General features: G+C 37.2%; 1 long non-coding RNA gene across 5 annotated transcripts in view; it reads left to right on the plus strand.

Annotated features, from left to right (window-relative positions):
• The window catches only part of LOC141370238 (uncharacterized), a 95,777-nt gene that overhangs the window by 5,900 nt on the left and 74,479 nt on the right, over positions 1-15,398 (plus strand). For all 5 annotated transcript variants that reach the window (XR_012374127.1, XR_012374128.1, XR_012374129.1 and 2 more), the window contains one exon: positions 4,130-4,272. This is a non-coding gene — a long non-coding RNA (uncharacterized lncRNA). The remainder of the gene's footprint in view (positions 1-4,129; positions 4,273-15,398) is intronic.

Raw genomic sequence — 15,398 nt, forward strand, 5'->3', positions numbered from 1 at the left:
TAAACCTAGTATTTATTAAGTTTTTGAAAATGAAGTACAATACTAAATTTAAAAGGTAGTTTACCATTCAGGGAATGACAACAGGTTAATACTGAAAAAGTGATTCAGACTGGTTTCAAATTGAACTAGAAATAATGGAAATTTTAGAAAAGTGCTGCAAGCCACAAGCTATTGGAATTTGGCCAAAAATGCCAAATAAGAATTGCTTAAGAACATAAGTACCGGTTTGAATGAAACGAACTTATTTGGTATACAGTGTAATATAGAATTACTTAGTAGAAGAAATGTATAACATTTGGAGTAATCTCTTCCAAAATAAAAAGCGTATATATCCAAAAAAAGTTAAAAAAAAAAAAACCAACTAAGCCATAAAAATAAATGGCAAACTTCAATGGGCAAAAACTTTTTAAAATTACACGGTAAATGGGGTGCCTGGGTGGCTCAGTAGTAGGTTAAGCCTCTGCCTTCGGCTCAGGTCAGGATCCCAAGGTCCTGGGATCCAGCCCCGAGCCCTGCTTGAGCAGAGAGGCTGCTTCTCCCTCTCCCCGCTTGTTCTCTCTCTCTCTCTCTCTCTCTCTCTCTGTGTCAAATAAAAAAAAATTATTTGATAGAGAGCGAGCACAACAGAGGGAGCGGCAGGCAGAGGGAGAGGGAGAAGCAAGCAGGCTCTCCGTTGAGCAGGGAGCTTGATGCGGAGCTTGATCCCAGGATCCTGGGATCATGACCTGAGCCAAAGGCAAAGGCTTTAACCAACTGAGCCACCCAGGCACCCCAAATAAATAAATAAAATCTTAAAAAAAAAATAAAATTACACAGTAAAAAAAAAAAGGGAAGTTTAAAATTGAACTTACAATTAATTGTTCAAAGTTCACTTTTCAATGGGATAAATAAATTTGAACTGTGAAGGGTATATTAAGTCTGAATGTTGTGCTTAAGTTCTAGGAATTAGGTAATGAAATACTTTATAATTGTTTAATTTGTGCTTTATGTCCTTACTGTTATAAACATAAAATATGCTGAAAGATCTGAATGAAAACTTTCACATATGAAATTTTATTTTTCTATAAATAATCTGGTATGTGTGATGATTTCATCTAGAGTTAATTCTCTGAAATGTAGTATTTCTTTAGAATAATCAGTGATAGTGCATATATGACTAAGCCACCATTGTGAACATAATTGATGGCAGACTGCCTTGATGCAGCTCTTATGAACAATTTGCTGAGATTCAAAGGGTGATGGTGGAAATGGTAGTTTAGAAATTGCTTTCTAAAGACACTGGAGGATGGAAAAGGAACCTGGGGTTTCCAGTGCCCTCTGAGATCATCACATAAAACCCTGGTTTAGTAGGTACAAGTGTTTTGTGAGTGCTCTGCTCATGAAAAATAATTTGTGGCAAAAAAAAAAGATTATTTGGTCATGGATCTTATTTATTTATTTATTTAGATTTTATTTATTTGGGGGAGAGAGAGAGCGCAAGCTGGGTGTAGGGGCAGAGGGAGAGGGAAGAGCAGACTCTGCTGAGCAGGAAGCCCCACATGGGACTCTATCCCAGGACTCTAGGATCATGACCTGACCAGAAGGCAGGCACTTAACTGACTGAGCCACCCAGGTGCCCTGGTCATGGATCTTAAGTGAACAAATCGGAGTGTCATACTATATCTGTTTGAAAAGGAGAAATGGAGAATGTTCTGTATATTCAATATTCCATATGAGGTTGGCTTTAACTTCTTGGCAATAAGTCAATAAATGTAAATCAAACACTTCATACCAAGAAAGTCTAATCATGAATAGTCCTTAGCTTTCTTCTCCATATAGATTGTCATATTTCTTTGTGTTCAAGCAGTAAGTTGTATCTCTCTTACACAGATATTTTTAAAAAGATTTTATTTGAGATAGTGAGACAGAGAGAACAAGTGGAGGGCAGAGGGAGAGGGAGAAGCAGGCTCCCCACTGAGCAGGGAGCTCGATGCAGGGCTCTATTCCAGGACCCTGGGACCGTGACCTGAGTTGAAAGCAAATGCTTAACTGACTGAGCCACCCAGGTGTCCCTCTCTTAAGTAGATATTTTAACATAGAGACTCAGGAGGAATTAATTATGTGATGCAATAGAGCAAAGCTTAATTATATATTTATTCTTCCTCTACATTGATTCATAAAGGATATGAGGCAATTTATAAATATATTTGTGTACTTTTAACATTTAGTGAGAATCTGAACCTCGAAAATAAAGATCCTCTGAGTAGGAAGTTAAGATATAGGTGAAAAAAAATATACAAGCCATGAAGCCTACTAAGTTCTATAGTTGGACCTCACACGAAGCTTTCTAGTGGTCAAATGAAAAAGCCAGTTTCCACTTTTTTTATTTTTAGGAAGAAAAAATCCTGATTCCTCAGGGAAAGAGGCATTATCTTACACTTCACTTAGAAATTGCTCATGGGGGACTTCACATTAGGGAGCACTGAATATAAAGTACTTCATAGTTCTATAGCAGATGGAGTTATTCCTTAAGGTTGGCTCACTACAGTGGCCATTCCTCAAAAATTGGAGACCTCAACCCCAAATCAGTTTAATTAAGGTAACTCTGAATGAAAGATGGGAGCAAAATAATATGGTCCAGGTATGTAGCCTTCTGATATTCCAGGAATGAATTCCGTACTTTTCAAAGAAAACTTCCTAAAAACCACAACAATGTTCAACAATTTGGTATTAGAAGGTTCTTATACTGAGGCTAACTAAGTTACTGTGATTTATATGAATCGTACCTAATTTAGTCCTTTCATGCTAAATTGTAAGTCTAGCCTTTTTTTATAAAGCCATCTAAATATAAGAAGATATATTATTACCATATTATCTTATGTTTTCTCCTTTTCACACACAAAAAATCCCCCAGAACAAAAAAATCTGGAATGAACATAGACAATTGTATTAACCAATAATTTGTCAAGTGATTACTAAATGCTTAAGAGTATCCTAAATGCTTTAGAAAATTGGGAAGAGAGCCCCTCTGATACCAGAGAGCAGAAACTTACTCTTGGCATACATATCTTGATCTTGAAACAGCACTTTTATATGTATATATGTATTACTTTATGTATTATTTAAAATTATATATACATATGTTTATGTTTATATGCTTGTGAATGTCTGTGTATGTGTATGAATGTATATATGTATGTATGAGAATACATGCCAGGTTCTAAATAGTTGATTTATTAATGAACTTTTTAGAATATAGCCCATTTGTAAGGTGAAGATAAGGCTAATACCTAAATCATGAACATTTATTAATCTTTTGCTAATGTGCTAGGCATGTTCATGAACATAACCTGAACATGCCTGTTATGTTTATGAACATAACCATGAACATGCCTGTTATGTTTATGAACATAAACACCTTCATGAACATGAACATAACCTGAACATGCCTGTTATGTTTATGAACATAACCATGAACATGCCTGTTATGTTTATGAACATAAACACCTTCATAAACTGTAGGTGTTTATTTCATTTAATAGTTACAATAGAAGAGAACTTAAAGTCTGATTGACATTGCAGTGAATTCAAGTTAAAAAATATTTTGAAAAGGAGTAGGGAAAGAAGTCTCAAAGAAAATTCTTTATACTGCTTTCCTGCATCTTTGCAAGGTTGATGGATCAGAATTTATGCAATCTTTGAGTAGCTATTGTTAATGAGACTATTCCTACATAGACTATTTTGATGGCTATCTAGAGAAAGTTTACAAACTTACTATTCAACTTGATGTTTGTTTTGTATACATTTTCTTTATAAGGACAGCAGAAAGTTAGGAAGCTTTAAGTGACTATAAGTAGAGTTAATAGAGCAGTGATAAAAGGTGTTTCTTTCCTATACTTACTAAAATAATTTCCTTAGAAAAATTAACAATATAATTTCTCAGGTTATAGTTAATTATAAATATTTGATTTATAGATTATAGGCATTAATTATTGATATTAGCTTCTTATTATTAAAATTATTAAAGTAATAAATAGAAACTTGATGCAAAACAAACTAAAAATACTATCTAAGTATATAAAGCAATTCTATCCAAGAGTGATACAATGTGAGCCACGTGTATGATTTTAAATTTTCTTTTTTTTTTAAGATTTATTTATTTGAGAGAGAGAGAGAATCTTAAGCAGACTCCATGCTGAGTGTGGACCCCGTCACGGGCCTAATTTCATGACCCTGAGATCAGGACCTGAGCCAGAAGCAAGAGTCAGACGCCCAACCTACTGGACCACCCAGGTGCCCCTGATTTTATATTTTCTAATAGCCACATTAAACAAATAAAAAGAAACAGGTGAGATTAAACAAAAATATATCTTATTGAACCCAATATATGCAAATATTTCAAAATACAACCAACATTAAAATTATTAAGGAGATTTTTGGTCACTAAATCTTTGTAATTTTATACTACTCATATATACATATTTCTTTATGTATCTAGATCTTATATTCATACTTTAAAAAGATATAATGGTATCACATACATATTCTGACTTCCTTTTTTCACTTAATTATATTTTATGTTAATTTGCACATCAGTATCTATACATATATTCCTTGTCAGTACAAATACATGCTCTTAAGGCATTGAACATAGATGTTCATCATTCTTTCTAATGATCACGTTATATTCTATGATATGGTTTTACTATATGTTATTTTATCAGCCCCTGTTAATGAGTCTAGGCTCTTCTCCTTTCTTCTCCTCTCTCCATCCCCAACCTTCCCCTTCTCTTCTCCCCCCACCACCTCTTTCGGTTACAAACAGTGGTGCAGTGAACACACATGCAGATCTTTGTGCACTGGTACAAATATTTTGGCAGGATAGATTTCTAGAAGTGAAATTGGGTCAGAGGTAAGTTCATTATACATTTTGGCAGATGCTGAAATTACCATCCAAGAAGGTCATCTCAGTTTACACAACAGCAGTGTATAATGTACTCTTTTCTCCCTGCATTTGTCACCAACACTAGATAATCATTAAATTTTTTTACCAGTCTACTTCAGTTTTACACACATAATGTAGTATCTCTTTAATGTTTCTTTTACTGAAGTACATTTGTTCATTTAAAAAACAAAAAGAAAGTTAGCCAAGAGGGGGAAAAGTCCCCTGAAATACATCCAGAGATAACCAGTCTCTTTTTTTTTAAGATTTTACTTATTTATTTATTTGAGAGAGAGAGAGACCACAGGAAAAGGGGCAGAGGGGGGAGGGAGAGGGAGAGAGAGAGAATCTTAAGCAGGCTCCATGCCCAGCACGGAGCCCTATGTAGGGTCCATCTAACAACTGTGAGGTCATTACCTGAGCCAATACCAAGAGTCAGACACTTAACCTACTGAGCCACCCAGGCACCCCCAGATTAAGAATACTTAAATAAGTATTCAAGCTAGAAATCTTAGCTTACAACTCTAACATATTTGCATTTCTCTTCTTACTACTATTCTTTGAGAGGAATATGGCATAATACAAATTGATTGTGCTTTAGAATTAGACTTCAGTTGAATCCTACTCTACCAAACTGTAAAATTTGGCTGCAGATTTTACTTAACCATTCTGAACTCAATTTTCTCATCTGTAAAAATGTGAAGGCTAGGGGTCCCTTGTTGGCTCAGTCATTAAGCGTCTGCCTTTGGCTCAGGTCATGATCCCAGGGTCCTGGGATCGAGCCCCGCATCGGGCTCCCTGATCTGCAGGAAACCTGCTTCTCCCTCTCCCACTCCCCCTGCTTGTGTTCTCTCTCTTGCTGTGTCTCTCTCTGTCAAATAAATAAGTCAAATAAATAAATCTTTTAAAAGAATGTGAAGGTTAGCTTAAATATGTTTAATAGCTGAAATCACATATCAGTTCCATAAAATGTTTGCTTTATTTTATTGCTTTGTTTTGCTCTCACTGCTTTCTTTCTGAGAACAACAAAAGGACATATTTTCTAAAATACTATGTTTTATCGAAATGGTTGGAAGCCCACAATATGTCAAAGGACATAACTGAGAAGTAATGTTAGCATAGTAATGGTTCTGGACTTGTGGAGAGATTTATACCTTTGAGGACTGAGTCTTTCCTCACCATCCTCTGGCACCTCCCCTTCACTTAATCTCCTCTTGTCCCATCACATTCTATAGCCAAAGTGTTCTCCCTTTTGGGAAAACATGAATCTTCAGGCACAAAGGAAATACCTTTCTCTTTCCTTTTGGAAGAAAATTATCTGAATAATCCTGGACTCAACCAAGCAGAAAAGTTTCTTTATTCCTTTTTTTTTTAAAGATTTTATTTATTTATTTGACAGAGAGAGACACAACGAGAGAGGGAACACAAACAGGGGAGTGGGAGAGGGAGAAGCAGGTTTCCTGCAGATCAGGGAGCCCAATGCAGGGCTCGATCCCAGGACACTGAGATCATGACCCAAGCCAAAGGCAGATGCTTAATGACTGAGCCACCCAGGTACCCCAGCAGAAAAGTTTCTTATGCAAATAATTTGCCTTTGGAAAGTTCTGTGCCCGTGTAGAAATACCTCAAAGGTTATATCTTTAATAAAGCCTAGATGGGAACTCTACAGTACAATATATGGTATGCTACTGAAGGACACTTCTGTAACTAGAACAGTGTTTTGTATTGCATCCAGTATTGTTTGGGTGCTAAACTAACAATTACAGAATCTTTGTCTAGAGATGGAATGGCTTTTAGCCCTTTTCCACATATACATGAATACGTGCTTTACCCACTCAGTCCTTTGTTCAGTAGCATTTGTGAATTGCCCACCACATGCCAAGCTATAGATACAAAGAAGAAGACAGAACAGGGTCTGTCCTCAATGAAGCCCTCTAGTAGGGGGCAGGGAAGGGGGAAAGAGAGGGATAAGTGAGCCAACATTTATAATTTATTTTTTAAAGTGCTATGGTAGTTACGCATAGGTACTATGAAAGTACAAAGGAGGAACCCCTAACTCAGTCTGAGGAGAAGATGGATTGTGGAAGATCAAGGAAGATGACTTGGCTGAAGTAATATATGGGATGAACTTTATAGATCAGGGAGTTAGAAGATGGAAATGGTATTCTAGATAAAAAAGAGCATGTTCGAAAAGGCATTTTAAGTCAATGAACATTTAGTGAATGTCTACCATGTGCCAAGCCCAAGGAAGCATGGAGTGTGTTCAGGGAATGGCAAGCAGCTGCATGTGACTGGAGTATAAGATACAAATTGGGAATTAGTGGGAGATCGACTGGAAAGTTCAGCAGGAGCCAGACCATGAAGAGCCTTATATACCATGCTAAATAGATTGGACTTTATCCACAGAGAACAACAAGACTGGATTTATGTTTTGGAAAGTCATACTGGCATTAGTATAAAGAATGAATTCAGGAATACTAATGTTGGAGGTAGGGCATCCAATTAGGAGGCTATTATAAAAATGTATGAGGGCTTAAACTAAAGCAGCAGCCATGGAAATGGAGGACAGATTTAAAAGATATTTAAGGGGTGGAATAAATAGATCTAGAAATCTAAGAGTCACCACACATGAAGCCATCTCCCTTATCCCCCATTAGCAGTTTTAGACCTGTCAACTTAGTAAATTAAAAAATATATAGCCCCATGTAGGAATTCATGCCATTAATTTCCATTTCCTTTCTCAAGAAACAAGAAAGGTCTCAAATACACAACCTAACCCTACACCTAAAGGAGCTGGAGAAAGAACAACAAATAAAGCCTAAACCCAGCAGGAGAAGAGAAATCATAAAGATCAGAGCAGAAATCAATGAACTAGAAACCAAAAGAACAGTAGAACAGATCAACGAAACTAGGAGCTGGTTCTTTGAAAGAATTAACAAGATTGATAAACCCCTGGCCAGACTGATCAAAAAGAAAAGAGAAAGGACCCAAATCAACAAAATCATGAATGAAAGAGGAGAGATCACAACCAACACCAAAGAAATACAAACAATTATAAGAACATAATATGAGCAACTCTATGCCAGCAAATTAGATAACCTGGAAGAAATGGGTGCATTCCTAGAGATGTATCAACTACCAAAATTGAACCAGGAAGAAATAGAAAACCTGAACAGACCTATAACCACTAAGGAAATTGAAACAGTCATCAAAAATCTCCCAAGAAACAAAAGCCCAGGGCCAGATGGCTTCCCAGGGGAATTCTATCAGACATTTCAAGAAGAATTAATACCTATTCTCCTGAAACTGTTCCAAAAAATAGAAATGGAAGGGAAACTTCCAAACTCATTTTATGAGGCCAGCATTACCTTGATCCCCAAACCAGACAAAGACCCCATCAAAAAAGAGAATTACAGACCAATATCCTTGATGAACATGGATGCAAAAATTCTCACCAAAATACTAGCCGATAGGATCCAACAGTACATTAAAAGGATTATTCACCATGACCAAGTGGGATTTATTCCTGGGCTGCAAGGCTGGTTCAACATCTGCAAATCAATCAACATGATTCAATACATTAACAAAAGAAAGAGCAAGAATCATATGATCCTCTCAATAGATGCAGAAAAAGCATTTGACAAAGTACAACATCCTTTCTTGATCAAAACTCTTCAGAGTATAGGGATAGAGGGTACATACCTCAATATCATAAAAGCCATCTAGGAAAAACCTACAGCGAATATCATTCTCAATGGGGAAAGGCTGAGAGCTTTTCCCCTAAGGTCAGGAACACGGCAGGGATGTCCACTCTCACCACTGCTGTTCAACATAGTATTAGAAGTCCTAGCCACAGCAATCAGACAACGAAAAGAAATCAAAGGCATCCAAATCGGCAAAGAGGAAGTCAAACTCTCACTCTTTGCAGATGATATGATACTGTATGTGGAAAATCCAAAAGACTCCACCCCAAAAGTGCTAGAACTCATACAGGAATTCAGTAAAGTAGCAGGATATAAAATCAATGCACAGAAATCAGTGGCATTCCTATACACCAACAACAAGACAGAAGAGAGACAAATCAAGGAGTCTATCCCATTTACAATTGCACCCAAAACCATAAGATACCTAGGAATAAATCTAACCAAAGAGGCAAAGGATCTGTACTCAGAAAACTATAAAATACTCAGGAAAGAAATTGAAGAAGACACAAAGAAATGGAAAAACGTTCCATGCTCATGGATTGGGAGAATCAACATTGTGAAGATGTCAATGCTACCTAGAGCAATCTACACATTCAATACAATCCCCATCAAAATACCATCCACTTTTTTCAAAGAAATGGAACAAATAATCCTAAAATTTGTATGGAACCAGAAGAGACCCAGAATAGCCAGAGGAATACTGAAAAAGAAAAGCAAAGCTGGCGGCATCACAATTCCAGACTTCCAGCTCTATTACAAAGCTGTCATCATCAAGACAGTATGGTACTGGCACAAAAACAGACACATAGATCAATGGAACAGAATCGAGAGCCCAGAAATGGACCCTCAACTCTATGGTCAACTTATTTTTGACAAAGCAGGAAAGAATGTCCAATGGCAAAAAGACAGTCTCTTCAACAAATGGTGTTGGGTAAATTGGACAGCCACATGCAGAAGAATGAAACTGGACCATTTCCTTACACCACACACAAAAATAGACTCCAAATGGTTGAAAGACCTAAACGTGAGACAGGAGTCCATCCAAATCCTAAAGGAGAACACAGGTAGCAACCTCTTCGACCTTAGCCGCAGCAACTTCTTCCTAGAAACATCGCCAAAGGCACGGGAAGCCAGGGCAAAAATGAACTATTGGGATTTCATCAAGATAAGCTTTTGCACAGCAAAAGAAACAGTCCACAAAACCAAAAGACAACCGACAGAATGGGAGAAAATATTTGCAAACGACATATCAGATAAAGGGCTAGTATCCAAAATCTATAAAGAACTTATCAAACTCAACACCCAACGAACAAATAATCCAATCAAGAAATGGGCAGAAGACATGAACAGACATTTCTCCAAAGAAGACATCCAAATGGCCAACAGGCACATGAAAAAGTGCTCAACATCACTCGGCATCAGGGAAATCCAAATCAAAACCTCAATGAGATACCACCTCACACCCGTCAGAATGGCTAAAATTAACAAGTCAGGGAACGACAGATGTTGGTGGGGATGTGGAGAAAGGGGAACCCTCCTACACTGTTGGTGGGAATGCAAGCTGGTGCAACCACTCTGGAAAACAGTATAGAGGTTCCTCAAACAGTTGAAATTAGAGCTACCGTTCGATCCAGCAATTGCACTACTGGGTATTTACCACAAAGATACAAATGTAGGGACCCGAAGGGGTACGTGTACCCCAATGTTTATAGCAGCAATGTCCACAATAGCCAAACTGTGGAAAGAGCCAAGATGCCCATCGACAGATGAATGGATAAAGAGGAAGTGGTATATATACACAATGGAATATTATGCAGCCATCAAAAGGAATGAGATCTTGCCATTTGCAACGACGTGGATGGAACTGGAGGGTGTTATGCTGAGTGAAATAAGTCAATCAGAGAAAGACATGTATCACATGACCTCACTGATATGAGGAATTCTTAATCTCAGGAAACAAACTGAGGGTTACTGGAGTGGTTGGGGGTGGGAGGGATGGGGTGGCTGGGTGATAGACATTGGGGAGGGTATGTGCTACGGTGAGCACTGTGAATTGTGCAAGACGGTTGAATCACAGATCTGTACTTCTGAAACAAATAACGCAACATATTTTAAGAAAAAAGAAAAAGAAGAAGATAACAGGAGAGGAAGAAAAGGGGAGTATGTCAGAGGGGGAGACGAACCATGAGAGATGATGGACTCTGAAAAACAAACTGAGGGTTCTAGAGGGGAGGGGGTAGGGGGATGGGTTAGCCTGGTGATGGGTATTGAGGAGGGCACGTTCTGCATGGAGCACTGGGTGTTATGAACAAACAATGAATCATGGAACACTGCACCAAAAACTAATGATGTAATATATGGTGATTAACATAACAATAAAAAAATAAAAAAAAGTGTCTTCCAACAAATAAGCCATTAGAGAATGGACAGTTTACAAAAGAATGGAAATAACCAATAACCACCTGAAAAGGTGTTCATTCCCCAGAAGTATTAGGGATTTGCAAATTAAAACAGCCATTAGAAGCCATTTCTCTCTCCCAGAAAGATTTATAGTCTATCTAGAATTTGAGACTATAGGACCGCAAAGGCACATTGTTGATGACAGTATAAAGTGACACAGTTTTTTTGGTCTGAAAGTGTTGGACAAGGATACACACACACATACACTGTCCTGATGGTAGCATAATTTGTAGTATTATAAATAATATGAATTCCCATCAACAGGAAAATGCCAGGTAGTTGCTGAAAAGAGTGGAGAAGGCCAGAATTCAGCTGCATTCACAGCCATGAATAGAAATGAATGATTTTGCAGGTTGCAAAACCATACAATATAATCCCATTGTGTAAAAGAAAGAAGGAAGGAAAGTATTTAAACATATACTTAAAACTTGATCATTCTGTTTATATGCCTGGAAAATTATTTGGAAAGAGTCACACCAGTTACAAAGAATTACCCCTAGGGAGCAGAAGTAGGAGAAATAAAGTGAGGAATTTTCACCTTTTAAATATGGCTGCAATTGTTAGGATTATCTGTTTTTAATATGTTAATCTTGTCTCTCCAATTATTTAACTCTGGCTCCAGATAACATCATCTCTTCCTGGTAGCACTTATCACAGTGCTGATCATTTAAATACTTGACTCTACTATTCACTTTCTTACATGGTGTCTGATTAGTAGTCTGCTGCAATTTTTATCCTTATTCCTCTATAATATAATGTTAGCCCCTATCCTCCTCTGACTTCTTAAAAGATTTTATTTTGTCTTTGGTTTTCTACAGTTTGAATTTTATATACTTAGGTGTAGATTTTTTTAGTATTTTTCTTATTTGGTGTTCTGTCAGCTTCCTGGATTTTTAGTTTGCTGTCTGCCATTAAATTTGGAGCATTCTTGGCCATTATTTTTTCCCATTAGATCTCATAACATATTAATCACTGTCTGATAAAAAAAAATCTGTGCCATGCCTGAGTGTGGTTCTGATGCTTTTTTTGTCTCTTCAGACTGTGCTTTTTCTTGCCTTTCAACATGGCTTTTAATTTTTTTTTTGCTGACAGTCAGACATTATGTGTCAGGTAATAGTAAGTGTCAAATAGGCTTTTTAGTGTAAGATTGTAATGTTAATCTGGCTAGGATTTGGGCTGTGTTTAATGTTTTCTGTAACTGTAGGTACTGGAGGCTTCAAATTTCTCTAGTGTCCTTGCTTTTGGCTCTCCTGTTGTTATAGGGCTTAACTAAGGACTCTCTCTTAAATAGAATCTGTGTCTTGAATCTCTTTCAGCTATAATCCACTGATTCTAATAGAGCCCTGACAGTGTGGTGGTAAAATGTGGGTAAGGGAAGTATTCTGTAATCTTATTATTAAATCTCAGTCTTTTAGTGGATCACTTCAGAAGTGTCTCTTAGCTCCCCACAATTTCTGGTGAGGCAGGAAACCTAGAGAGGGCTGGAGTTGGAGAAATTCTCTTCCCTCAGATTGGATAAGTCTCTGGTAAAGTCCTTCCCCCTGGAGAGTGGGCATCTGTAGGGGAATTCCCTGTGTGTATTTAACAATGTCACTTTTCCCCTTCCCCTGCCACAGTGTTGAGGAAATCTTTCTTGGCTTTTTACCATAAGAAGTTGGTGGGGACCCCCCTCCCTGCCACAAAAAGTGTAAACCCCACTAAGGCTAAGCCCCCAAGAGATTATCATTGTTTTGCCAGTCTACCCTCAGCCTCCAGAAGTTAATCAAATTTACCATTTAAGGGTCCCTACCAGTTTATGGCTTTAGCATTTCTGCTCCAGGGAAGCAGATAGTTGTGACACTCCAGGTTTTCCATCTTGCCAGATTTCAAGGTAGCACATAGCCTTGCATCCTCAGTTTTCTAATGGGTACAAGAAAAACCATTGCTTTTCAATTTGTTCAGTTTTTTGCTTATTGTAAGGAGAGTTATGACTTCCAAATATTTTGCATGTTTGAGGTGATATGTGCTAAACATTTAGTAGCCACTAAATTATATTATATTAGACTGTAGAATTTTGTATATTTATAACTTTTTTGTTCTGCAAATTGCCAGCTTACATAAAAGTTTTTAAATGAAAAATTAAAGCCATTTTCAAATATTTAGAGAGTTATAATATGAAAGATTAGATTTATTCTCAATGGCATAGAAAGATCTAGTAGAAATTTTATATATGTAGGCAGATCTTAATATAAGGAACTTTTAGGAAAATTATTCAACAATGTTGACATATAGGTTTATCATTTGAAAATCCATTTCTAATTGTGAATTGATTTGGGAATGTCAGTAAGTCTTTCCTACTCCCATGGGTGAATATGTGGAAGCAGAAGCTAAGTGACAAATCTTCAGGTACTTGCAGTAAAAGAAAAACTATCTTGGATGAGAGATGGCCCTATATAGCTTCTGATGAGGAGATTCTTTGATTCTCAGTGTATCTTTTAAGCCTCCCAAAGGAGAAAAAGTCCACTCCTTTTTCAATTTTTGTCTAAATAGAGTTTAAATCCATTTACACACTTGTAATGTGATGGCCTTTGAGGAAGCTGATGTAGAGTGTCCTGAACGCCGTTCCGGGCTTGCAGCTAAGGGCTAGGCATGGAACCCATCTGCAGCAGGATGCCCCAGTAGTAGCCATGCCTCCAAAGGAGATCCCAGTGGGCAAACTTGCATGTATGTGTAGTGCTGAGCTGTCTTGACATTGTTCACAAGGGTGCCTATGAAGTAGAGGAGAAAGAAAATGCCTTTGTACAAGCTTCTGTGAAGTGACTTTCTCCTTATGCAGGAACTTATGTTCAGGGAAGAGATAGGCTCAACATGTCTTAAAAATTTATCCACATTGCTGGGAAACTGCTTTATGTAGCATGCTTGCTGCAAATACAAAGCTCATGTGTGGCATGGCTATTTTGTATTGCTTTTGCACTAAAAGCTTTATTGTTAATGAAAAAGAGGGAAAGACCTTGGTTGGTTGTTTTACATCTTAGTGTTTTATTTTGAAGAAATAGTCATGTTTCCAAAGGTTAAAAAATCAGGTCTTTAAAAAGTTGTTTTCAAGGGCTAAGAAATATCATTTTGAAATAATAATGTTTCTGAATTGTATATAATTCATGGTTTCTGAACTCTATACAATTCATTGGTTTCCCCCCCCTACTGATGAACTCAAGATATATTTATGAATATATTTTCTCATTTTATTTTCCAGGAACCACTTATGTTGACTTCAATATACTTATTATAGAACTGGGCCCAGAAAATTTAAGTTTTGCCCAAGTCGCATTTGATGTTAGTAGCAGAGTTGATAGGTTTTATATAAAGTGATTCTTTCCTAACACTCATAATCTTAAAAAAAATTAAATTGTAATTTATAAACATTAAAATTCATTCTTTTTAGTGTTTAGTTCTGTGAGCTTTGACAAAGGCATACAGTCATATAACCACCACCACAATTAAAATATAGAATATTTCTTTGGGGCACCTGAGTGGCTCAGTCGTTAAAGTGTCTCCCTTCGGCTCAGGTCATGATCCCAGGGTCCTGGGATCGAGCCCAGTATTGGGCTCTCTGCTCTGCAGGAAGCCTGCTTCTCCCTCTCCCGCTCCCCCTGCTTGTGTTCCCTCTCTTGCTGTCTCTGTCTGTCAAATAAATACAATCTTAAAAAAATAAAAAAATATAGAATATTTCCATTAACCAAAAAAATTCAATTGTGTCCTTTTAAAGTATGTTTTATTTATTTATTTATTTTATTTATTTATTTGACAGAGAGAGACAGCAAGAGAGGGAACACAAGCAGGGGGAATGGGAGAGGGAGAAGCAGGCTTCCTGCTGAGCAGGGATCCCGATGCTGGCCTCGATCCTAGGACCCTGGGATCATGACCTGAGCCGAAGGGAGATGCTTAATGACTGAGCCACCCAGGTGCCCCTCCGTTTAAAGTTTTAGATTTTACTTTTAGGTCTATGATCCATTTTCAGTCTTTTTGTGAGGATGTGAGGAAGTATGGATGTAGTTATTTTTTCTTCCTTCTATCATTTCTTCTCTCTCTCCATCCTATCATCTCTCCCTCCTTTCTTTTTCCCTTTTTTCCTTTCAAAAGTGGATATCCAATTATTTGAGGACCATTTGTTGCCTCGCCTTTTTGTTTTTGTTGAAGATCAATTCACCTTATATGTGCATATATAAAATTTCTGAGCTCTCACTTTTATTTCATTAATCTATATGTCTATAAGTCTCATGGATTTTAAATTTATTAGTGTGGATAAGACCTAACATGGCCATCGTTATCCCACT

This window comes from Callorhinus ursinus, unplaced genomic scaffold (assembly GCF_003265705.2).
Source record: "Callorhinus ursinus isolate GAN/ISIS: 27379988/994484 unplaced genomic scaffold, GSC_fseal_2.0 scaffold29, whole genome shotgun sequence".
Classification (NCBI taxonomy): domain Eukaryota; kingdom Metazoa; phylum Chordata; class Mammalia; order Carnivora; family Otariidae; genus Callorhinus; species Callorhinus ursinus.